Here is a 25,226-nt window from a genome sequence, read left to right as displayed (position 1 = left end):
TCCTGATGTGGCCTTCATGAGCAGTGCTCACTATTGTTTTCCTGATGTGGCCTTCATGAGCAATGCTCAGTATTGTTTTCCTGATGGGGCCTTCCTGAGCAATGCTCACTATTGTTTTCCTGATGAGGCCTTCATGAGCAATGCTCACTATTGTTTTCCTGATTGGGCCTTCATTAAAAATTCTCACTATTGTTTTCCTGATGCAGGCTTTGTGATTAATGCTCACTATTGTTTTACGGATGGCGCCGTCATGAGCAATGCTCACTATTGTTTGCCTGATGAGGCCTTCATGAGCAATGCTCACTATTGTTTTCCTGATGGAGCCTTTATGAGCAATGCTCACTATTGTTTTCCTGATGGGGCCTTCATGAGAAATGCTCACTATTGTTTTCGTGATGCAGCCTTCGTTAGCAATGCTCACTATTGTTTTCCTGATGTGGCCTTCATGAGCAATGCTCACTATTGTTTTCCTGATGCGGCCTTCATGAGCAATGCTCAGTATTGTTTTCCTGATGGGGCCTTCATGAGCAATGCTCACTATTGTTTTCCTGATGAGGCCTTCATGAGCAATGCTCACTATTGTTATCCTGATGGGGCCTTCATGAGCAATGCTCACTATTGTTTTCCTGATGCGCCTTCATGAGCAATGCTCACTATTGTTTTCCTGATGGAGCCATCATGAGCAATGCTCACTATTGTTTTCCTGATGGATCCTTCATGAGCAATTCTCACTATTGTTTTCCTGATGAAGCCTCCATAAGCAATGCTCACTATTGTTTTCCTGATGGATGCTTCATGAGCAATGCTCACAATTGTTTTACTGATGGAGCCGCCATGAGCAATGCTCACTATTGTTTTCCTGATGCAGCTTTCGTGAGTAATGCTCACTATTGTTTTCCTAATGCAGCCTTCATGAGCAATTCTCACTATTGTTTTCCTGATGAAGCCTTTATGAGCAAAGCTCACTATTGTTTTCCTGATGGAGCCTTCATGAGCAAAGCTCATTATTGTTTTCCTGATGCGGCCTTCATGAACAAAGCTCACTATTGTTTTCCTGATGCAGCCTTCGTTAGTAATGCTCACTATTGTTTTCCTGATGGCACCGTCATGAGCAATGCTCACTATTGTTTTCCTGATGCGACCTTCGTGAGCAATTCTCACTATTGTTTTCCTGAGGAGGCCTTCATGAGCAATGCTCACTATTGTTTTCCAGATGCAGCCTTCGTGATTAATGCTCATTATTGTTTTCCGGATGGCGCCGTCATGAGCAATGCTCACTATTGTTTTCCTGATGAGGCCTTCATGAGCAATGCTCACTATTGTTTTCCTGATGGAGCCTTCATGCGCAATGCTCACTATTGTTTTCCTGATGGAGCCTTCATGTTTGTTTTGTTTGTTTGTTTGTTTTTATTACTTGTATTGCGCACCAGACCCAGGGGTCACCGGGCGCATTTTATAAGACAACTTACAGATTAGTTACAGGAAAAACACATGGCAGAAAGAAACAAGAAATATACAAGGAATATAAATACACAATATACACAATATACACAACAGGTAGGAGTGCTGGTGCACGTATTTACAGTTCCACTTAAGCAGGCAGTAACTCTAGGTAGTAGGTGTGTGCAAAATGCAGAAGTGGAGAGAGACGCAGGATAAGTCCAGGCAAGATGGTAGTCTGTTATTTATCTGAGTCTTTAATCCACCTTGTAAGGTTGTGTCGGAAGGTGAAGTAAGGTTGGTTTGTCCGCAGGGTGGGTGGCAGGGAGTTCCAAAGTTGAGCTGCTTTAACCTGGAAGCTACAGCCACGACTCTGGACAATTTGAATCTGGGTGTTGATATGTTGTTAGAGTTAACGGATCTGGTGAGTCTTGTTGGTTTAGTTCTCATGAATCTCGCAGAGAGGTAGCATGGTGCGGCATTGTTTAGGCATTTGTAAACAGGCGAGGCCACTTTTAGCTGGATTTTCTCCTGAGTAGAAAGCCAGTTGTTGGCCCTTCTGAGTTTGGTGATGTGGGTTCTCCTGGGAATGCCTAATGCTGCTCTAAGCGCGTTATTCTGTAAGATTTGAATTCTTTTGATAACTTCCTTGTTGGCACCAATATAGAGCGAGTTGCAATAGTCCAACTTTTATAACACGAGCGCTCTCGCCAGTGTGATGCAGCTATTGTTGGACAGGAAGGGTTTGCCTGCTCTTATCAATTTGCAGGTGTAGGCGGTGGCAGAAGCGGCCTTCATGAGCAATGCTCACTATTGTTTTCCTGATGGGGTCTTCATGAGAAATGCTCACTATTGTTTTCCTGATGCAGCCTTCATTACCAATGCTCACTATTGTTTTCCTGATGTGGCCTTCATGAGCAGTGCTCACTATTGTTTTCCTGATGCGGCCTTCATGAGCAATGCTCAGTATTGTTTTCCTGATGGGGCCTTCCTGAGCAATGCTCACTATTGTTTTCCTGATGAGGCCTTCATGAGCAATGCTCACTATTGTTTTCCTGATGCGCCTTCATGAGTAATGTTCACTTTTGTTTTCCTGATGCGGCCTTCATAAGCAATGCTCACTATTGTTTTTATGATGGGGCCATCATGAGCAATGCTCACTATTGTTTTCCTGATGGGGCCTTCATGAGCAATGCTCACTATTGATTTCCTGATGGAGCCTTCATGAACAATGCTCACTTTTGTTTTCCTGATGCAGCCTTCATGAGTAATGCTCTCAATTGTTTTCCTGATGGAGCCATCATGAGCAATGCTCACTATTGTTTTCCTGATGTGGCCTTCATGAGCAATGCGCACTATTGTTTTCCTGATGGAGCCATCATGAGCAATGTTCACTATTATTTTCCTGATGGGGCCTTCATGAGCAATGCTCACTATTGTTTTCTGGATGGCGCCGTCATGAGCAATGCTCACTATTGTTTTCCTGATGAGGCCTTCATGAGCAATGCTCACTATTGGTTTCCTGATGGAGCCTTCATGCGCAATGCTCACTATTGTTTTCCTGATGGAGCCTTCATGAGCAATGCTCACTATTGTTTTCCTGATGGGGCCTTCATGAGAAATGCTCACTATTGTTTTCCTGATGCAGCCTTCGTTAGCAATGCTCACTATTGTTTTCCTAATGTGGCCTTTATGAGCAATGCTCACTATTGTTTTCCTGATGCGGCCTTCATGAGCAATTCTCACTATTGTTTTCCTGATGAGGCCTTCATGAGCAAAGCTCACTATTGTTTTCCTGATGGAGCCTTCATGAGCAATGCTCACTATTGTTTTCCCGATTGGGCCTTCATTAAAAATTCTCACTATTGTTTTCCTGATGCAGCCTTCGTGATTAATGCTCACTATTGTTTTCCGGATGGCGCCGTCATGAGCAATGCTCACTATTGTTTTCCTGATGAGGCCTTCATGAGCAATGCTCACTATTGTTTTCCTGATGGAGCCTTTATGAGCAATGCTCACTATTGTTTTCCTGATGGGGCCTTGATGAGAAATGCTCACTATTGTTTTCGTGATGCAGTCTTCGTTAGCAATGCTCACTATTGTTTTCCTGATGTGGCCTTCATGAGCAATGCTCACTATTGTTTTCCTGATGCGGCCTAAATGAGCAATGCTCAGTATTGTTTTCCTGATGGGGCCTTCATGAGCAATGCTCACTATTGTTTTCCTGATGAGGCCTTCATGAGCAATGCTCACTATTGTTATCCTGATGGGGCCTTCATGAGCAATGCTCACTATTGTTTTCCTGATGTGCCTTCATGAGCAATGCTCACTATTGTTTTCCTGATGGAGCCATCATGAGCAATGCTCACTATTGTTTTCCTGATGGATCCTTCATGAGCAATTCTCACTATTGTTTTCCTGATTAAGCCTCCATGAGCAATGCTCACTATTGTTTTCCTGATGGATGCTTCATGAGCAATGCTCACTTTTGTTTTCCTGATGCAGCCTTCATGATTAATGCTCACAATTGTTTTACTGATGGAGCCGTCATGAGCAATGCTCACTATTGTTTTCCTGATGCAGCTTTCGTGAGTAATGCTCACTATTGTTTTCCTAATGCAGCCTTCATGAGCAATTCTCACTATTGTTTTCCTGATGAGGCCTTCATGAGCAAAGCTCACTATTGTTTTCCTGATGGAGCCTTCATGAGCAAAGCTCATTATTGTTTTCCTGATGGGGCCTTCATGAACAAAGCTCACTATTGTTTTCCTGATGCAGCCTTCGTTAGTAATGCTCACTATTGTTTTCCTGATGGCACCGTCATGAGCAATGCTCACTATTGTTTTCCTGATGTGACCTTCGTGAGCAATTCTCACTATTGTTTTCCTGAGGAGGCCTTCATGAGCAATGCTCACTATTGTTTTCCGGATGCAGCCTTCGTGATTAATGCTCACTATTGTTTTCCGGATGGCGCCGTCATGAGCAATGCTCACTATTGTTTTCCTGATGAGGCCTTCATGAGCAATGCTCACTATTGTTTTCCTGATGGAGCCTTCATGCGCAATGCTCACTATTGTTTTCCTGATGGAGCCTTCATGTTTGTTATGTTTGTTTGTTTGTTTTTATTACTTGTATTGCGCACCAGACCCAGGGGTCACCGGGCGCATTTTATAAGACAACTTACAGCTTAGTTACAGGAAAAACACATGGCAGAAGGAAACAAGAAATATACAAAGAATATAAATACACAATATACACAATATACACAACAGGCAGGAGTGCTGGTGCACGTATTTACAGTTCTACTTAAGCAGGCAGTAACTGCTAGGTAGTAGGTGTGTGCAAAATGCAGAAGTGGAGAGAGACGCAGGATAAGTCCAGGCAAGATGGTAGTCTGTTATTTATCTGCGTCTTTAATCCACCTTTTAAGGTTGTGTCGGAAGGTGAAGTAAGGTTGGTTTGTCTGCAGGGTGGGTGTTAGGGAGTTCCAAAGTTGAGCTGCTTTAACCTGGAAGCTACAGCCACCGACTCTGGACAATTTAAATCTGGGTGCTGATATGTTGTTAGAGTTAACGCATCTAGTGAGTCTTGTTGGTTTAGTTCTCGTGAATCTCGCAGAGAGGTAGCATGGTGCGGCATTGTTTAGGCATTTGTAAACAAGCGAGGCCACTTTTAGCTGGATTTTCTCCTGAGTAGAAAGCCAGTTGTTGGCCCTTCTGAGTTCGGTGATGTGGGTTCTCCTGGGAATGCCTAATGCTGCTCTAAGCGCGTTATTCTGTAAGATTTGAATTCTTTTGATAACTTCCTTGTTGGCACCAATACAGAGCGAGTTGCAATAGTCCAACTTTGATAACACGAGCGCTCTCGCCAGTGTGATGCAGCTATTGTTGGACAGGAAGGGTTTGCCTGCTCTTATCAATTTGCAGGTGTAGGCGGTGGCAGAAGCGGCCTTCATGAGCAATGCTCACTATTGTTTTCCTGATGGGGCCGTCATGAGCAATGCTCACTATTGTTTTCCTGATGCAGCTTTCGTGAGTAACGCTCACTATTGTTTTCCTAATGCAGCCTTCATGAGCAATGCTCACTATTGTTATCCTGATGGGGCCTTCATGAGCAATGCTCACTATTGTTTTCCTGATGCGCCTTCATGAGCAATGCTCACTATTGTTTTCCTGATGGAGCCATCATGAGCAATGCTCACTATTGTTTTCCTGATGGATCCTTCATGAGCAATTCTCACTATTGTTTTCCTGATGAAGCCTCCATGAGCAATGCTCACTATTGTTTTCCTGATGGATGCTTCATGAGCAATGCTCACTTTTGTTTTCCTGATGCAGCCTTCATGATTAATGCTCACAATTGTTTTACTGATGGAGCCGTCATGAGCAATTCTCACTATTGTTTTCCTGATGAAGCCTCCATGAGCAATGCTCACTATTGTTTTCCTGATGCAGCTTTCGTGAGTAATGCTCAGTGTTGTTTTCCTAATGCAGCCTTCATGAGCAATTCTCACTATTGTTTTCCTGATGAGGCCTTCATGAGCAAAGCTCACTATTGTTTTCCTGATGGAGCCTTCATGAGCAAAGCTCATTATTGTTTTCCTGATGGGGCCTTCATGAACAAAGCTCACTATTGTTTTCCTGATGCAGCCTTCGTTAGTAATGCTCACTATTGTTTTCCTGATGGCGCCTTCATGAGCAATGCTCACTATTGTTTTCCTGATGGAGCCTTCATGCGCAATGCTCACTGTTGTTTTCCTGATGGAGCCTTCATGTTTGTTTTGTTTGTTTGTTTGTTTTTATTACTTGTATTGCGCACCAGACCCAGGGGTCACCGGGCGCATTTTATAAGACAACTTACAGCTTAGTTACAGGAAAAACACATGGCAGAAAGAAACAAGAAATATACAAAGAATAGAAATACACAATATACACAATATACACAACGGGCAGGAGTGCTGGTGCACGTATTTACAGTTCTACTTAAGCAGGCAGTAACTGCTAGGTAGTAGGTGTGTGCAAAATGCAGAAGTGGAGAGAGACGCAGGATAAGTCCGGGCAAGATGGTAGTCTGCTATTTATCTGTGTCTTTGATCCACCTTTTAAGGTTGTGTCGGAAGGTGAAGTAAGGTTGGTTTGTCTGCAGGGTGGGTGGCAGGGAGTTCCAAAGTTGAGCTGCTTTAACCTGGAAGCTACAGCCACCGACTCTGGACAATTTAAATCTGGGTGTTGATATGTTGTTAGAGTTAACGGATCTGGTGAGTCTTGTTGGTTTAGTTCTCGTGAATCTCGCAGAGAGGTAGCATGGTGTGGCATTGTTTAGGCATTTGTAAACAAGCGAGGCCACGTTTAGCTGGATTTTCTCCTGAGTAGAAAGCCAGTTGTTGGCCCTTCTGAGTTCGGTGATGTGGGTTCTCCTGGGAATGCCTAATGCTGCTCTAAGCGCGTTATTCTGTAAGATTTGAATTCTTTTGATAACTTCCTTGTTGGCACCAATATAGAGCGAGTTGCAATAGTCCAACTTTGATAACACGAGCGCTCTCGCCAGTGTGATGCAGCTATTGTTGGACAGGAAGGGTTTGCCTGCTCTTATCAATTTGCAGCTGTAGGCGGTGTCAGAAGCGGCCTTCATGAGCAATGCTCACTATTGTTTTCCTGATGGGGACTTCATGAGAAATGCTCACTATTGTTTTCCTGATGCAGCCTTCATTAGCAATGCTCACTATTGTTTTCCTGATGTGGCCTTCATGAGCACTGCTCACTATTGTTTTCCTGATGCGGCCTTCATGAGCAATGCTCACTATTGTTTTCCTGATGCGCCTTCATGAGTAATGTTCACTTTTGTTTTCCTGATGCGGCCTTCATAAGCAATGCTCACTATTGTTTTCATTATGGGGCCGTCATGAGCAATGCTCACTATTGGTTTCCTGATGGAGCCTTCATGAACAATGCTCACTTTTGTTTTCCTGATGCAGCCTTCATGAGTAATGCTCACAATTGTTTCCTTATGGAGCCCTCATGAGCAATGCTCACTATTGTTTTCCTGATGCAGCTTTCGTGAGTAATGCTCACTATTGTTTTCCTGATGAGGCCTTCATGAGCAAAGCTCACTATTGTTTTCCTGATGGAGCCTTCATGAGCAATGGTCACTATTGTTTTCCTGATTGGGCCTTCATTAAAAATTCTCACTATTGTTTTCCTGATGCAGCCTTTGTGAGTAATGCTCACTATTGTTTTCGTGATGGAGCCGTCATGAGCAATTCTCACTATTGTTTTACTGATGCGGCCTTCATGAGTAATGCTCACTATTGTTTTCCTGATGGAGCCGTCATGAGCAATGCTCACTATTGTTTTCCTGATGTGGCCTTCATGAGCAATGCGCACTATAGTTTTCCTGATGGAGCCATCATGAGCAATGCTCACTATTGTTTTCCTGATGGAGCCTTCATGAACAATGCTCACTTTTGTTTTCCTGATGCAGCCTTCATGATTAATGCTCACAATTGTTTTCCTGATGGGGCCGTCATGAGCAATGCTCACTATTGTTTTCCTGATGCAGCTTTCGTGAGTAACGCGCACTATTGTTTTCCTAATGCAGCCTTCATGAGCAATGCTCACTATTGTTTTCCTGATGGAGCCTTCATGAACAATGCTCACTTTTGTTTTCCTGATGCAGCCTTCATGATTAATGCTCACAATTGTTTTCCTGATGGGGCCGTCATGAGCAATGCTCACTATTGTTTTCCTGATGCAGCTTTCGTGAGTAACGCGCACTATTGTTTTCCTAATGCAGCCTTCATGAGCAATGCTCACTATTGTTTTCCTGATGCAGCCTTCATGAGCAATGCTCACTTTTGTTTTCCTGATGCAGCCTTCATGATTAATGCTCACAATTGTTTTACTGATGGAGCCGTCATGAGCAATGCTCACTATTGTTTTCCTGATGCAGCTTTCGTGAGTAATGCTCACTATTGTTTTCCTAATGCAGCCTTCATGAGCAATTCTCACTATTGTTTTCCTGATGAGGCCTTCATGAGCAAAGCTCACTATTGTTTTCCTGATGGAGCCTTCATGAGCAAAGCTCATTATTGTTTTCCTGATGGGGCCTTCATGAACAAAGCTCACTATTGTTTTCCTGATGCAGCCTTCGTTAGTAATGCTCACTATTGTTTTCCTGATGGCACCGTCATGAGCAATGCTCACTATTGTTTTCCTGATGTGACCTTCGTGAGCAATTCTCACTATTGTTTTCCTGAGGAGGCCTTCATGAGCAATGCTCACTATTGTTTTCCGGATGCAGCCTTCGTGATTAATGCTCACTATTGTTTTCCGGATGGCGCCGTCATGAGCAATGCTCACTATTGTTTTCCTGATGAGGCCTTCATGAGCAATGCTCACTATTGTTTTCCTGATGGAGCCTTCATGCGCAATGCTCACTATTGTTTTCCTGATGGAGCCTTCATGTTTGTTATGTTTGTTTGTTTGTTTTTATTACTTGTATTGCGCACCAGACCCAGGGGTCACCGGGCGCATTTTATAAGACAACTTACAGCTTAGTTACAGGAAAAACACATGGCAGAAGGAAACAAGAAATATACAAAGAATATAAATACACAATATACACAATATACACAACAGGCAGGAGTGCTGGTGCACGTATTTACAGTTCTACTTAAGCAGGCAGTAACTGCTAGGTAGTAGGTGTGTGCAAAATGCAGAAGTGGAGAGAGACGCAGGATAAGTCCAGGCAAGATGGTAGTCTGTTATTTATCTGCGTCTTTAATCCACCTTTTAAGGTTGTGTCGGAAGGTGAAGTAAGGTTGGTTTGTCTGCAGGGTGGGTGTTAGGGAGTTCCAAAGTTGAGCTGCTTTAACCTGGAAGCTACAGCCACCGACTCTGGACAATTTAAATCTGGGTGCTGATATGTTGTTAGAGTTAACGCATCTAGTGAGTCTTGTTGGTTTAGTTCTCGTGAATCTCGCAGAGAGGTAGCATGGTGCGGCATTGTTTAGGCATTTGTAAACAAGCGAGGCCACTTTTAGCTGGATTTTCTCCTGAGTAGAAAGCCAGTTGTTGGCCCTTCTGAGTTCGGTGATGTGGGTTCTCCTGGGAATGCCTAATGCTGCTCTAAGCGCGTTATTCTGTAAGATTTGAATTCTTTTGATAACTTCCTTGTTGGCACCAATACAGAGCGAGTTGCAATAGTCCAACTTTGATAACACGAGCGCTCTCGCCAGTGTGATGCAGCTATTGTTGGACAGGAAGGGTTTGCCTGCTCTTATCAATTTGCAGGTGTAGGCGGTGGCAGAAGCGGCCTTCATGAGCAATGCTCACTATTGTTTTCCTGATGGGGCCGTCATGAGCAATGCTCACTATTGTTTTCCTGATGCAGCTTTCGTGAGTAACGCTCACTATTGTTTTCCTAATGCAGCCTTCATGAGCAATGCTCACTATTGTTATCCTGATGGGGCCTTCATGAGCAATGCTCACTATTGTTTTCCTGATGCGCCTTCATGAGCAATGCTCACTATTGTTTTCCTGATGGAGCCATCATGAGCAATGCTCACTATTGTTTTCCTGATGGATCCTTCATGAGCAATTCTCACTATTGTTTTCCTGATGAAGCCTCCATGAGCAATGCTCACTATTGTTTTCCTGATGGATGCTTCATGAGCAATGCTCACTTTTGTTTTCCTGATGCAGCCTTCATGATTAATGCTCACAATTGTTTTACTGATGGAGCCGTCATGAGCAATTCTCACTATTGTTTTCCTGATGAAGCCTCCATGAGCAATGCTCACTATTGTTTTCCTGATGCAGCTTTCGTGAGTAATGCTCAGTGTTGTTTTCCTAATGCAGCCTTCATGAGCAATTCTCACTATTGTTTTCCTGATGAGGCCTTCATGAGCAAAGCTCACTATTGTTTTCCTGATGGAGCCTTCATGAGCAAAGCTCATTATTGTTTTCCTGATGGGGCCTTCATGAACAAAGCTCACTATTGTTTTCCTGATGCAGCCTTCGTTAGTAATGCTCACTATTGTTTTCCTGATGGCGCCTTCATGAGCAATGCTCACTATTGTTTTCCTGATGGAGCCTTCATGCGCAATGCTCACTGTTGTTTTCCTGATGGAGCCTTCATGTTTGTTTTGTTTGTTTGTTTGTTTTTATTACTTGTATTGCGCACCAGACCCAGGGGTCACCGGGCGCATTTTATAAGACAACTTACAGCTTAGTTACAGGAAAAACACATGGCAGAAAGAAACAAGAAATATACAAAGAATAGAAATACACAATATACACAATATACACAACGGGCAGGAGTGCTGGTGCACGTATTTACAGTTCTACTTAAGCAGGCAGTAACTGCTAGGTAGTAGGTGTGTGCAAAATGCAGAAGTGGAGAGAGACGCAGGATAAGTCCGGGCAAGATGGTAGTCTGATATTTATCTTCGTCTTTGATCCACCTTTTAAGGTTGTGTCGGAAGGTGAAGTAAGGTTGGTTTGTCTGCAGGGTGGGTGGCAGGGAGTTCCAAAGTTGAGCTGCTTTAACCTGGAAGCTACAGCCACCGACTCTGGACAATTTAAATCTGGGTGTTGATATGTTGTTAGAGTTAACGGATCTGGTGAGTCTTGTTGGTTTAGTTCTCGTGAATCTCGCAGAGAGGTAGCATGGTGTGGCATTGTTTAGGCATTTGTAAACAAGCGAGGCCACGTTTAGCTGGATTTTCTCCTGAGTAGAAAGCCAGTTGTTGGCCCTTCTGAGTTCGGTGATGTGGGTTCTCCTGGGAATGCCTAATGCTGCTCTAAGCGCGTTATTCTGTAAGATTTGAATTCTTTTGATAACTTCCTTGTTGGCACCAATATAGAGTGAGTTGCAATAGTCCAACTTTGATAACACGAGCGCTCTCGCCAGTGTGATGCAGCTATTGTTGGACAGGAAGGGTTTGCCTGCTCTTATCAATTTGCAGCTGTAGGCGGTGTCAGAAGCGGCCTTCATGAGCAATGCTCACTATTGTTTTCCTGATGGGGACTTCATGAGAAATGCTCACTATTGTTTTCCTGATGCAGCCTTCATTAGCAATGCTCACTATTGTTTTCCTGATGTGGCCTTCATGAGCACTGCTCACTATTGTTTTCCTGATGCGGCCTTCATGAGCAATGCTCACTATTGTTTTCCTGATGCGCCTTCATGAGTAATGTTCACTTTTGTTTTCCTGATGCGGCCTTCATAAGCAATGCTCACTATTGTTTTCATTATGGGGCCGTCATGAGCAATGCTCACTATTGGTTTCCTGATGGAGCCTTCATGAACAATGCTCACTTTTGTTTTCCTGATGCAGCCTTCATGAGTAATGCTCACAATTGTTTTCCTTATGGAGCCCTCATGAGCAATGCTCACTATTGTTTTCCTGATGCAGCTTTCGTGAGTAATGCTCACTATTGTTTTCCTGATGAGGCCTTCATGAGCAAAGCTCACTATTGTTTTCCTGATGGAGCCTTCATGAGCAATGGTCACTATTGTTTTCCTGATTGGGCCTTCATTAAAAATTCTCACTATTGTTTTCCTGATGCAGCCTTTGTGAGTAATGCTCACTATTGTTTTCGTGATGGAGCCGTCATGAGCAATTCTCACTATTGTTTTACTGATGCGGCCTTCATGAGTAATGCTCACTATTGTTTTCCTGATGGAGCCGTCATGAGCAATGCTCACTATTGTTTTCCTGATGGAGCCTTCATGAACAATGCTCACTTTTGTTTTCCTGATGCAGCCTTCATGATTAATGCTCACAATTGTTTTCCTGATGGGGCCGTCATGAGCAATGCTCACTATTGTTTTCCTGATGCAGCTTTCGTGAGTAACGCGCACTATTGTTTTCCTAATGCAGCCTTCATGAGCAATGCTCACTATTGTTTTCCTGATGGAGCCTTCATGAACAATGCTCACTTTTGTTTTCCTGATGCAGCCTTCATGATTAATGCTCACAATTGTTTTCCTGATGGGGCCGTCATGAGCAATGCTCACTATTGTTTTCCTGATGCAGCTTTCGTGAGTAACGCGCACTATTGTTTTCCTAATGCAGCCTTCATGAGCAATGCTCACTATTGTTTTCCTGATGCAGCCTTCATGAGCAATGCTCACTTTTGTTTTCCTGATGCAGCCTTCATGATTAATGCTCACAATTGTTTTACTGATGGAGCCGTCATGAGCAATGCTCACTATAGTTTTCCTGATGGAGCCATCATGAGCAATGCTCACTATTGTTTTCCTGATGGAGCCTTCATGAACAATGCTCACTTTTGTTTTCCTGATGCAGCCTTCATGATTAATGCTCACAATTGTTTTCCTGATGGGGCCGTCATGAGCAATGCTCACTATTGTTTTCCTGATGCAGCTTTCGTGAGTAACGCGCACTATTGTTTTCCTAATGCAGCCTTCATGAGCAATGCTCACTATTGTTTTCCTGATGGAGCCTTCATGAACAATGCTCACTTTTGTTTTCCTGATGCAGCCTTCATGATTAATGCTCACAATTGTTTTCCTGATGGGGCCGTCATGAGCAATGCTCACTATTGTTTTCCTGATGCAGCTTTCGTGAGTAACGCGCACTATTGTTTTCCTAATGCAGCCTTCATGAGCAATGCTCACTATTGTTTTCCTGATGCAGCCTTCATGAGCAATGCTCACTTTTGTTTTCCTGATGCAGCCTTCATGATTAATGCTCACAATTGTTTTACTGATGGAGCCGTCATGAGCAATGCTCACTATTGTTTTCCTGATGCAGCTTTCGTGAGTAATGCTCACTATTGTTTTCCTAATGCAGCCTTCATGAGCAATTCTCACTATTGTTTTCCTGATGAGGCCTTCATGAGCAAAGCTCACTATTGTTTTCCTGATGGAGCCTTCATGAGCAAAGCTCATTATTGTTTTCCTGATGGGGCCTTCATGAACAAAGCTCACTATTGTTTTCCTGATGCAGCCTTCGTTAGTAATGCTCACTATTGTTTTCCTGATGGCACCGTCATGAGCAATGCTCACTATTGTTTTCCTGATGTGACCTTCGTGAGCAATTCTCACTATTGTTTTCCTGAGGAGGCCTTCATGAGCAATGCTCACTATTGTTTTCCGGATGCAGCCTTCGTGATTAATGCTCACTATTGTTTTCCGGATGGCGCCGTCATGAGCAATGCTCACTATTGTTTTCCTGATGAGGCCTTCATGAGCAATGCTCACTATTGTTTTCCTGATGGAGCCTTCATGCGCAATGCTCACTATTGTTTTCCTGATGGAGCCTTCATGTTTGTTATGTTTGTTTGTTTGTTTTTATTACTTGTATTGCGCACCAGACCCAGGGGTCACCGGGCGCATTTTATAAGACAACTTACAGCTTAGTTACAGGAAAAACACATGGCAGAAGGAAACAAGAAATATACAAAGAATATAAATACACAATATACACAATATACACAACAGGCAGGAGTGCTGGTGCACGTATTTACAGTTCTACTTAAGCAGGCAGTAACTGCTAGGTAGTAGGTGTGTGCAAAATGCAGAAGTGGAGAGAGACGCAGGATAAGTCCAGGCAAGATGGTAGTCTGTTATTTATCTGCGTCTTTAATCCACCTTTTAAGGTTGTGTCGGAAGGTGAAGTAAGGTTGGTTTGTCTGCAGGGTGGGTGTTAGGGAGTTCCAAAGTTGAGCTGCTTTAACCTGGAAGCTACAGCCACCGACTCTGGACAATTTAAATCTGGGTGCTGATATGTTGTTAGAGTTAACGCATCTAGTGAGTCTTGTTGGTTTAGTTCTCGTGAATCTCGCAGAGAGGTAGCATGGTGCGGCATTGTTTAGGCATTTGTAAACAAGCGAGGCCACTTTTAGCTGGATTTTCTCCTGAGTAGAAAGCCAGTTGTTGGCCCTTCTGAGTTCGGTGATGTGGGTTCTCCTGGGAATGCCTAATGCTGCTCTAAGCGCGTTATTCTGTAAGATTTGAATTCTTTTGATAACTTCCTTGTTGGCACCAATACAGAGCGAGTTGCAATAGTCCAACTTTGATAACACGAGCGCTCTCGCCAGTGTGATGCAGCTATTGTTGGACAGGAAGGGTTTGCCTGCTCTTATCAATTTGCAGGTGTAGGCGGTGGCAGAAGCGGCCTTCATGAGCAATGCTCACTATTGTTTTCCTGATGGGGCCGTCATGAGCAATGCTCACTATTGTTTTCCTGATGCAGCTTTCGTGAGTAACGCTCACTATTGTTTTCCTAATGCAGCCTTCATGAGCAATGCTCACTATTGTTATCCTGATGGGGCCTTCATGAGCAATGCTCACTATTGTTTTCCTGATGCGCCTTCATGAGCAATGCTCACTATTGTTTTCCTGATGGAGCCATCATGAGCAATGCTCACTATTGTTTTCCTGATGGATCCTTCATGAGCAATTCTCACTATTGTTTTCCTGATGAAGCCTCCATGAGCAATGCTCACTATTGTTTTCCTGATGGATGCTTCATGAGCAATGCTCACTTTTGTTTTCCTGATGCAGCCTTCATGATTAATGCTCACAATTGTTTTACTGATGGAGCCGTCATGAGCAATTCTCACTATTGTTTTCCTGATGAAGCCTCCATGAGCAATGCTCACTATTTATTTTCCTGATGCAGCTTTCGTGAGTAATGCTCAGTGTTGTTTTCCTAATGCAGCCTTCATGAGCAATTCTCACTATTGTTTTCCTGATGAGGCCTTCATGAGCAAAGCTCACTATTGTTTTCCTGATGGAGCCTTCATGAGCAAAGCTCATTATTGTTTTCCTGATGGGGCCTTCATGAACAAAGCTCACTATTGTTTTCCTGATGCAGCCTTCGTTAGTAATGCTCACTATTGTTTTCCTGATGGCGCCTTCATGAGCAATGCTCACTATTGTTTTCCTGATGGAGCCTTCATGCGCAATGCTCACTGTTGTTTTCCTGATGGAGCCTTCATGTTTGTTTTGTTTGTTTGTTTGTTTTTATTACTTGTATTGCGCACCAGACCCAGGGGTCACCGGGCGCATTTTATAAGACAAATTACAGCTTAGTTACAGGAAAAACACATGGCAGAAAGAAACAAGAAATATACAAAGAATAGAAATACACAATATACACAATATACACAACGGGCAGGAGTGCTGGTGCACGTATTTACAGTTCTACTTAAGCAGGCAGTAACTGCTAGGTAGTAGGTGTGTGCAAAATGCAGAAGTGGAGAGAGACGCAGGATAAGTCCGGGCAAGATGGTAGTCTGCTATTTATCTGCGTCTTTGATCCACCTTTTAAGGTTGTGTCGGAAGGTGAAGTAAGGTTGGTTTGTCTGCAGGGTGGGTGGCAGGGAGTTCCAAAGTTGAGCTGCTTTAACCTGGAAGCTACAGCCACCGACTCTGGACAATTTAAATCTGGGTGTTGATATGTTGTTAGAGTTAACGGATCTGGTGAGTCTTGTTGGTTTAGTTCTCGTGAATCTCGCAGAGAGGTAGCATGGTGTGGCATTGTTTAGGCATTTGTAAACAAGCGAGGCCACGTTTAGCTGGATTTTTTCCTGAGTAGAAAGCCAGTTGTTGGCCCTTCTGAGTTCGGTGATGTGGGTTCTCCTGGGAATGCCTAATGCTGCTCTAAGCGCGTTATTCTGTAAGATTTGAATTCTTTTGATAACTTCCTTGTTGCACCAATATAGAGCGAGTTGCAATAGTCCAACTTTGATAACACGAGCGCTCTCGCCAGTGTGATGCAGCTATTGTTGGACAGGAAGGGTTTGCCTGCTCTTATCAATTTGCAGCTGTAGGCGGTGTCAGAAGCGGCCTTCATGAGCAATGCTCACTATTGTTTTCCTGATGGGGACTTCATGAGAAATGCTCACTATTGTTTTCCTGATGCAGCCTTCATTAGCAATGCTCACTATTGTTTTCCTGATGTGGCCTTCATGAGCACTGCTCACTATTGTTTTCCTGATGCGGCCTTCATGAGCAATGCTCACTATTGTTTTCCTGATGCGCCTTCATGAGTAATGTTCACTTTTGTTTTCCTGATGCGGCCTTCATAAGCAATGCTCACTATTGTTTTCATTATGGGGCCGTCATGAGCAATGCTCACTATTGGTTTCCTGATGGAGCCTTCATGAACAATGCTCACTTTTGTTTTCCTGATGCAGCCTTCATGAGTAATGCTCACAATTGTTTTCCTTATGGAGCCCTCATGAGCAATGCTCACTATTGTTTTCCTGATGCAGCTTTCGTGAGTAATGCTCACTATTGTTTTCCTGATGAGGCCTTCATGAGCAAAGCTCACTATTGTTTTCCTGATGGAGCCTTCATGAGCAATGGTCACTATTGTTTTCCTGATTGGGCCTTCATTAAAAATTCTCACTATTGTTTTCCTGATGCAGCCTTTGTGAGTAATGCTCACTATTGTTTTCGTGATGGAGCCGTCATGAGCAATTCTCACTATTGTTTTACTGATGCGGCCTTCATGAGTAATGCTCACTATTGTTTTCCTGATGGAGCCGTCATGAGCAATGCTCACTATTGTTTTCCTGATGTGGCCTTCATGAGCAATGCGCACTATAGTTTTCCTGATGGAGCCATCATGAGCAATGCTCACTATTGTTTTCCTGATGGAGCCTTCATGAACAATGCTCACTTTTGTTTTCCTGATGCAGCCTTCATGATTAATGCTCACAATTGTTTTCCTTATGGGGCCGTCATGAGCAATGCTCACTATTGTTTTCCTGATGCAGCTTTCGTGAGTAACGCGCACTATTGTTTTCCTAATGCAGCCTTCATGAGCAATGCTCACTATTGTTTTCCTGATGGAGCCTTCATGAACAATGCTCACTTTTGTTTTCCTGATGCAGCCTTCATGATTAATGCTCACAATTGTTTTCCTGATGGGGCCGTCATGAGCAATGCTCACTATTGTTTTCCTGATGCAGCTTTCGTGAGTAACGCGCACTATTGTTTTCCTAATGCAGCCTTCATGAGCAATGCTCACTATTGTTTTCCTGATGCAGCCTTCATGAGCAATGCTCACTTTTGTTTTCCTGATGCAGCCTTCATGATTAATGCTCACAATTGTTTTACTGATGGAGCCGTCATGAGCAATGCTCACTATTGTTTTCCTGATGCAGCTTTCGTGAGTAATGCTCACTATTGTTTTCCTAATGCAGCCTTCATGAGCAATTCTCACTATTGTTTTCCTGATGAGGCCTTCATGAGCAAAGCTCACTATTGTTTTCCTGATGGAGCCTTCATGAGCAAAGCTCATTATTGTTTTCCTGATGGGGCCTTCATGAACAAAGCTCACTATTGTTTTCCTGATGCAGCCTTCGTTAGTAATGCTCACTATTGTTTTCCTGATGGCACCGTCATGAGCAATGCTCACTATTGTTTTCCTGATGTGACCTTCGTGAGCAATTCTCACTATTGTTTTCCTGAGGAGGCCTTCATGAGCAATGCTCACTATTGTTTTCCGGATGCAGCCTTCGTGATTAATGCTCACTATTGTTTTCCTGATGAGGCCTTCATGAGCAATGCTCACTATTGTTTTCCTGATGGAGCCTTCATGCGCAATGCTCACTATTGTTTTCCTGATGGAGCCTTCATGTTTGTTATGTTTGTTTGTTTGTTTTTATTACTTGTATTGCGCACCAGACCCAGGGGTCACCGGGCGCATTTTATAAGACAACTTACAGCTTAGTTACAGGAAAAACACATGGCAGAAGGAAACAAGAAATATACAAAGAATATAAATACACAATATACACAATATACACAACAGGCAGGAGTGCTGGTGCACGTATTTACAGTTCTACTTAAGCAGGCAGTAACTGCTAGGTAGTAGGTGTGTGCAAAATGCAGAAGTGGAGAGAGACGCAGGATAAGTCCAGGCAAGATGGTAGTCTGTTATTTATCTGCGTCTTTAATCCACCTTTTAAGGTTGTGTCGGAAGGTGAAGTAAGGTTGGTTTGTCTGCAGGGTGGGTGTTAGGGAGTTCCAAAGTTGAGCTGCTTTAACCTGGAAGCTACAGCCACCGACTCTGGACAATTTAAATCTGGGTGCTGATATGTTGTTAGAGTTAACGCATCTAGTGAGTCTTGTTGGTTTAGTTCTCGTGAATCTCGCAGAGAGGTAGCATGGTGCGGCATTGTTTAGGCATTTGTAAACAAGCGAGGCCACTTTTAGCTGGATTTTCTCCTGAGTAGAAAGCCAGTTGTTGGCCCTTCTGAGTTCGGTGATGTGGGTTCTCCTGGGAATGCCTAATGCTGCTCTAAGCGCGTTATTCTGTAAGATTTGAATTCTTTTGATAACTTCCTTGTTGGCACCAATACAGAGCGAGTTGCAATAGTCCAACTTTGATAACACGAGCGCTCTCGCCAGTGTGATGCAGCTATTGTTGGACAGGAAGGGTTTGCCTGCTCTTATCAATTTGCAGGTGTAGGCGGTGGCAGAAGCGGCCTTCATGAGCAATGCTCACTATTGTTTTCCTGATGGGGCCGTCATGAGCAATGCTCACTATTGTTTTCCTGATGCAGCTTTCGTGAGTAACGCTCACTATTGTTTTCCTAATGCAGCCTTCATGAGCAATGCTCACTATTGTTATCCTGATGGGGCCTTCATGAGCAATGCTCACTATTGTTTTCCTGATGCGCCTTCATGAGCAATGCTCACTATTGTTTTCCTGATGGAGCCATCATGAGCAATGCTCACTATTGTTTTCCTGATGGATCCTTCATGAGCAATTCTCACTATTGTTTTCCTGATGAAGCCTCCATGAGCAATGCTCACTATTGTTTTCCTGATGGATGCTTCATGAGCAATGCTCACTTTTGTTTTCCTGATGCAGCCTTCATGATTAATGCTCACAATTGTTTTACTGATGGAGCCGTCATGAGCAATTCTCACTATTGTTTTCCTGATGAAGCCTCCATGAGCAATGCTCACTATTGTTTTCCTGATGCAGCTTTCGTGAGTAATGCTCAGTGTTGTTTTCCTAATGCAGCCTTCATGAGCAATTCTCACTATTGTTTTCCTGATGAGGCCTTCATGAGCAAAGCTCACTATTGTTTTCCTGATGGAGCCTTCATGAGCAAAGCTCATTATTGTTTTCCTGATGGGGCCTCCATGAACAAAGCTCACTATTGTTTTCCTGATGCAGCCTTCGTTAGTAATGCTCACTATTGTTTTCCTGATGGCGCCTTCATGAGCAATGCTCACTATTGTTTTCCTGATGGAGCCTTCATGCGCAATGCTCACTGTTGTTTTCCTGATGGAGCCTTCATGTTTGTTTTGTTTGTTTGTTTGTTTTTATTACTTGTATTGCGCACCAGACCCAGGGGTCACCGGGCGCATTTTATAAGACAAATTACAGCTTAGTTACAGGAAAAACACATGGCAGAAAGAAACAAGAAATATACAAAGAATAGAAATACACAATATACACAATATACACAACGGGCAGGAGTGCTGGTGCACGTATTTACAGTTCTACTTAAGCAGGCAGTAACTGCTAGGTAGTAGGTGTGTGCAAAATGCAGAAGTGGAGAGAGACGCAGGATAAGTCCGGGCAAGATGGTAGTCTGCTATTTATCTGCGTCTTTGATCCACCTTTTAAGGTTGTGTCGGAAGGTGAAGTAAGGTTGGTTTGTCTGCAGGGTGGGTGGCAGGGAGTTCCAAAGTTGAGCTGCTTTAACCTGGAAGCTACAGCCACCGACTCTGGACAATTTAAATCTGGGTGTTGATATGTTGTTAGAGTTAACGGATCTGGTGAGTCTTGTTGGTTTAGTTCTCGTGAATCTCGCAGAGAGGTAGCATGGTGTGGCATTGTTTAGGCATTTGTAAACAAGCGAGGCCACGTTTAGCTGGATTTTCTCCTGAGTAGAAAGCCAGTTGTTGGCCCTTCTGAGTTCGGTGATGTGGGTTCTCCTGGGAATGCCTAATGCTGCTCTAAGCGTGTTATTCTGTAAGATTTGAATTCTTTTGATAACTTCCTTGTTGGCACCAATATAGAGCGAGTTGCAATAGTCCAACTTTGATAACACGAGCGCTCTCGCCAGTGTGATGCAGCTATTGTTGGACAGGAAGGGTTTGCCTGCTCTTATCAATTTGCAGCTGTAGGCGGTGTCAGAAGCGGCCTTCATGAGCAATGCTCACTATTGTTTTCCTGATGGGGACTTCATGAGAAATGCTCACTATTGTTTTCCTGATGCAGCCTTCATTAGCAATGCTCACTATTGTTTTCCTGATGTGGCCTTCATGAGCACTGCTCACTATTGTTTTCCTGATGCGGCCTTCATGAGCAATGCTCACTATTGTTTTCCTGATGCGCCTTCATGAGTAATGTTCACTTTTGTTTTCCTGATGCGGCCTTCATAAGCAATGCTCACTATTGTTTTCATTATGGGGCCGTCATGAGCAATGCTCACTATTGGTTTCCTGATGGAGCCTTCATGAACAATGCTCACTTTTGTTTTCCTGATGCAGCCTTCATGAGTAATGCTCACAATTGTTTTCCTGATGGAGCCCTCATGAGCAATGCTCACTATTGTTTTCCTGATGCAGCTTTCGTGAGTAATGCTCACTATTGTTTTCCTGATGAGGCCTTCATGAGCAAAGCTCACTATTGTTTTCCTGATGGAGCCTTCATGAGCAATGGTCACTATTGTTTTCCTGATTGGGCCTTCATTAAAAATTCTCACTATTGTTTTCCTGATGCAGCCTTTGTGAGTAATGCTCACTATTGTTTTCGTGATGGAGCCGTCATGAGCAATTCTCACTATTGTTTTACTGATGCGGCCTTCATGAGTAATGCTCACTATTGTTTTCCTGATGGAGCCGTCATGAGCAATGCTCACTATTGTTTTCCTGATGTGGCCTTCATGAGCAATGCGCACTATAGTTTTCCTGATGGAGCCATCATGAGCAATGCTCACTATTGTTTTCCTGATGGAGCCTTCATGAACAATGCTCACTTTTGTTTTCCTGATGCAGCCTTCATGATTAATGCTCACAATTGTTTTCCTGATGGGGCCGTCATGAGCAATGCTCACTATTATTTTCCTGATGCAGCTTTCGTGAGTAACGCGCACTATTGTTTTCCTAATGCAGCCTTCATGAGCAATGCTCACTATTGTTTTCCTGATGGAGCCTTCATGAACAATGCTCACTTTTGTTTTCCTGATGCAGCCTTCATGATTAATGCTCACAATTGTTTTCCTGATGGGGCCGTCATGAGCAATGCTCACTATTGTTTTCCTGATGCAGCTTTTGTGAGTAACGCGCACTATTGTTTTCCTAATGCAGCCTTCATGAGCAATGCTCACTATTGTTTTCCTGATGCAGCCTTCATGAGTAATGCTCACTATTGTTTTCCTGATGGCGCTGTCATGAGCAATGCTCACTATTGTTTTCCTGATGAGGCTTTCGTGAGCAATTCTCACTATTGTTTTCCTGATGAGGACTTCATAAGCAATGCTCACTATTGTTTTCCTGATGCAGCCTTCGTGATTAATGCTCACTATTGTTTTCTGGATGGCGCCATCATGAGCAATGCTCACTATTGTTTTCCTGATGAGGCCTTCATGAGCAATGCTCACTATTGGTTTCCTTATGCAGCCTTCGTGAGTAATGCTCATTATTTTTTTCCTGATGGAGCCATTATGAGCAATTCTCACTATTGTTTTCCTGATGCGGCTTTCGTGAGTAATGCTCATTATTGTTTTCCTGATGGAGCCTTCATGAGCAATGCTCACTATTGTTTTCCTGATGGGGCCTTCATGAGAAATGCTCACTATTGTTTTCCTTATGCAGCCTTCGTGAGTAATGCTCATTATTTTTTTCCTGATGGAGCCATTATGAGCAATTCTCACTATTGTTTTCCTGATGCGGCTTTCGTGAGTAATGCTCATTATTGTTTTCCTGATGCAGCCTTCATGTGCAATTCTCACTATTGTTTTCCTGATGAGGCCTTCATGAGCAATGCTCACTATTGTTTTCCTGATGCGGCCTTCATGAGCAATGCTCAGTATTGTTTTTCTGATGGGGCCTTCATGAGCAATGCTCACTATTGTTTTCCTGATGAGGCCTTCATGAGCAATGCTTACTATTGTTATCCTGATGGGGCCTTCATGAGCAATGCTCACTATTGTTTTCCTGATGTGCCTTCATGAGCAATGCTCACTATTGTTTTCCTGATGGAGCCTTCATGAGAAATGCTCACTATTGTTTTTGTGATGCAGCCTTTGTTAGCAATGCTCACTATTGTTTTCCTGATGTGGCCTTCATGAGCAATGCTCAGTATTGTTTTCCTGATGGGGCCTTCATAAGCAATGCTCACTATTGTTTTCCTGATGGATCCTTCATGAGCAATTCTCACTATTGTTTTCCTGATTAAGCCTCCATGAGCAATGCTCACTATTGTTTTCCTGATGGATGCTTCATGAGCAATGCTCACTTTTGTTTTCCTGATGCAGCCTTCATGATTAATGCTCACAATTGTTTTACTGATGGAGCCGTCATGAGCAATGCTCACTATTGTTTTCCTGATGCAGCTTTCGTGAGTAATGCTCACTATTGTTTTCCTAATGCAGCCTTCATGAGCAATTCTCACTATTGTTTTCCTGATGAGGCCTTCATGAGCAAAGCTCACTATTGTTTTCCTGATGGAGCCTTCATGAGCAAAGCTCATTATTGTTTTCCTGATGGGGCCTTCATGAACAAAGCTCACTATTGTTTTCCTGATGCAGCCTTCGTTAGTAATGCTCACTATTGTTTTCCTGATGGCGCCTTCATGAGCAATGCTCACTATTGTTTTCCTGATGGAGCCTTCATGCGCAATGCTCACTGTTGTTTTCCTGATGGAGCCTTCATGTTTGTTTTGTTTGTTTGTTTGTTTTTATTACTTGTATTGCGCACCAGACCCAGGGGTCACCGGGCGCATTTTATAAGACAAATTACAGCTTAGTTACAGGAAAAACACATGGCAGAAAGAAACAAGAAATATACAAAGAATAGAAATACACAATATACACAATATACACAACGGGCAGGAGTGCTGGTGCACGTATTTACAGTTCTACTTAAGCAGGCAGTAACTGCTAGGTAGTAGGTGTGTGCAAAATGCAGAAGTGGAGAGAGACGCAGGATAAGTCCGGGCAAGATGGTAGTCTGCTATTTATCTGCGTCTTTGATCCACCTTTTAAGGTTGTGTCGGAAGGTGAAGTAAGGTTGGTTTGTCTGCAGGGTGGGTGGCAGGGAGTTCCAAAGTTGAGCTGCTTTAACCTGGAAGCTACAGCCACCGACTCTGGACAATTTAAATCTGGGTGTTGATATGTTGTTAGAGTTAACGGATCTGGTGAGTCTTGTTGGTTTAGTTCTCGTGAATCTCGCAGAGAGGTAGCATGGTGTGGCATTGTTTAGGCATTTGTAAACAAGCGAGGCCACGTTTAGCTGGATTTTCTCCTGAGTAGAAAGCCAGTTGTTGGCCCTTCTGAGTTCGGTGATGTGGGTTCTCCTGGGAATGCCTAATGCTGCTCTAAGCGCGTTATTCTGTAAGATTTGAATTCTTTTGATAACTTCCTTGTTGGCACCAATATAGAGCGAGTTGCAATAGTCCAACTTTGATAACACGAGCGCTCTCGCCAGTGTGATGCAGTTATTGTTGGACAGGAAGGGTTTGCCTGCTCTTATCAATTTGCAGCTGTAGGCGGTGTCAGAAGCGGCCTTCATGAGCAATGCTCACTATTGTTTTCCTGATGGGGACTTCATGAGAAATGCTCACTATTGTTTTCCTGATGCAGCCTTCATTAGCAATGCTCACTATTGTTTTCCTGATGTGGCCTTCATGAGCACTGCTCACTATTGTTTTCCTGATGCGGCCTTCATGAGCAATGCTCACTATTGTTTTCCTGATGCGCCTTCATGAGTAATGTTCACTTTTGTTTTCCTGATGCGGCCTTCATAAGCAATGCTCACTATTGTTTTCATTATGGGGCCGTCATGAGCAATGCTCACTATTGGTTTCCTGATGGAGCCTTCATGAACAATGCTCACTTTTGTTTTCCTGATGCAGCCTTCATGAGTAATGCTCACAATTGTTTTCCTGATGGAGCCCTCATGAGCAATGCTCACTATTGTTTTCCTGATGCAGCTTTCGTGAGTAATGCTCACTATTGTTTTCCTGATGAGGCCTTCATGAGCAAAGCTCACTATTGTTTTCCTGATGGAGCCTTCATGAGCAATGGTCACTATTGTTTTCCTGATTGGGCCTTCATTAAAAATTCTCACTATTGTTTTCCTGATGCAGCCTTTGTGAGTAATGCTCACTATTGTTTTCGTGATGGAGCCGTCATGAGCAATTCTCACTATTGTTTTACTGATGCGGCCTTCATGAGTAATGCTCACTATTGTTTTCCTGATGGAGCCGTCATGAGCAATGCTCACTATTGTTTTCCTGATGTGGCCTTCATGAGCAATGCGCACTATAGTTTTCCTGATGGAGCCATCATGAGCAATGCTCACTATTGTTTTCCTGATGGAGCCTTCATGAACAATGCTCACTTTTGTTTTCCTGATGCAGCCTTCATGATTAATGCTCACAATTGTTTTCCTGATGGGGCCGTCATGAGCAATGCTCACTATTATTTTCCTGATGCAGCTTTCGTGAGTAACGCGCACTATTGTTTTCCTAATGCAGCCTTCATGAGCAATGCTCACTATTGTTTTCCTGATGGAGCCTTCATGAACAATGCTCACTTTTGTTTTCCTGATGC

Source organism: Ambystoma mexicanum, chromosome 8 (assembly GCF_040938575.1).
Source record: "Ambystoma mexicanum isolate Mex_15411 chromosome 8, UKY_AmexF1_1, whole genome shotgun sequence".
NCBI lineage: Eukaryota > Metazoa > Chordata > Amphibia > Caudata > Ambystomatidae > Ambystoma > Ambystoma mexicanum.
Note: the sequence above shows the minus strand (reverse complement) of the source record.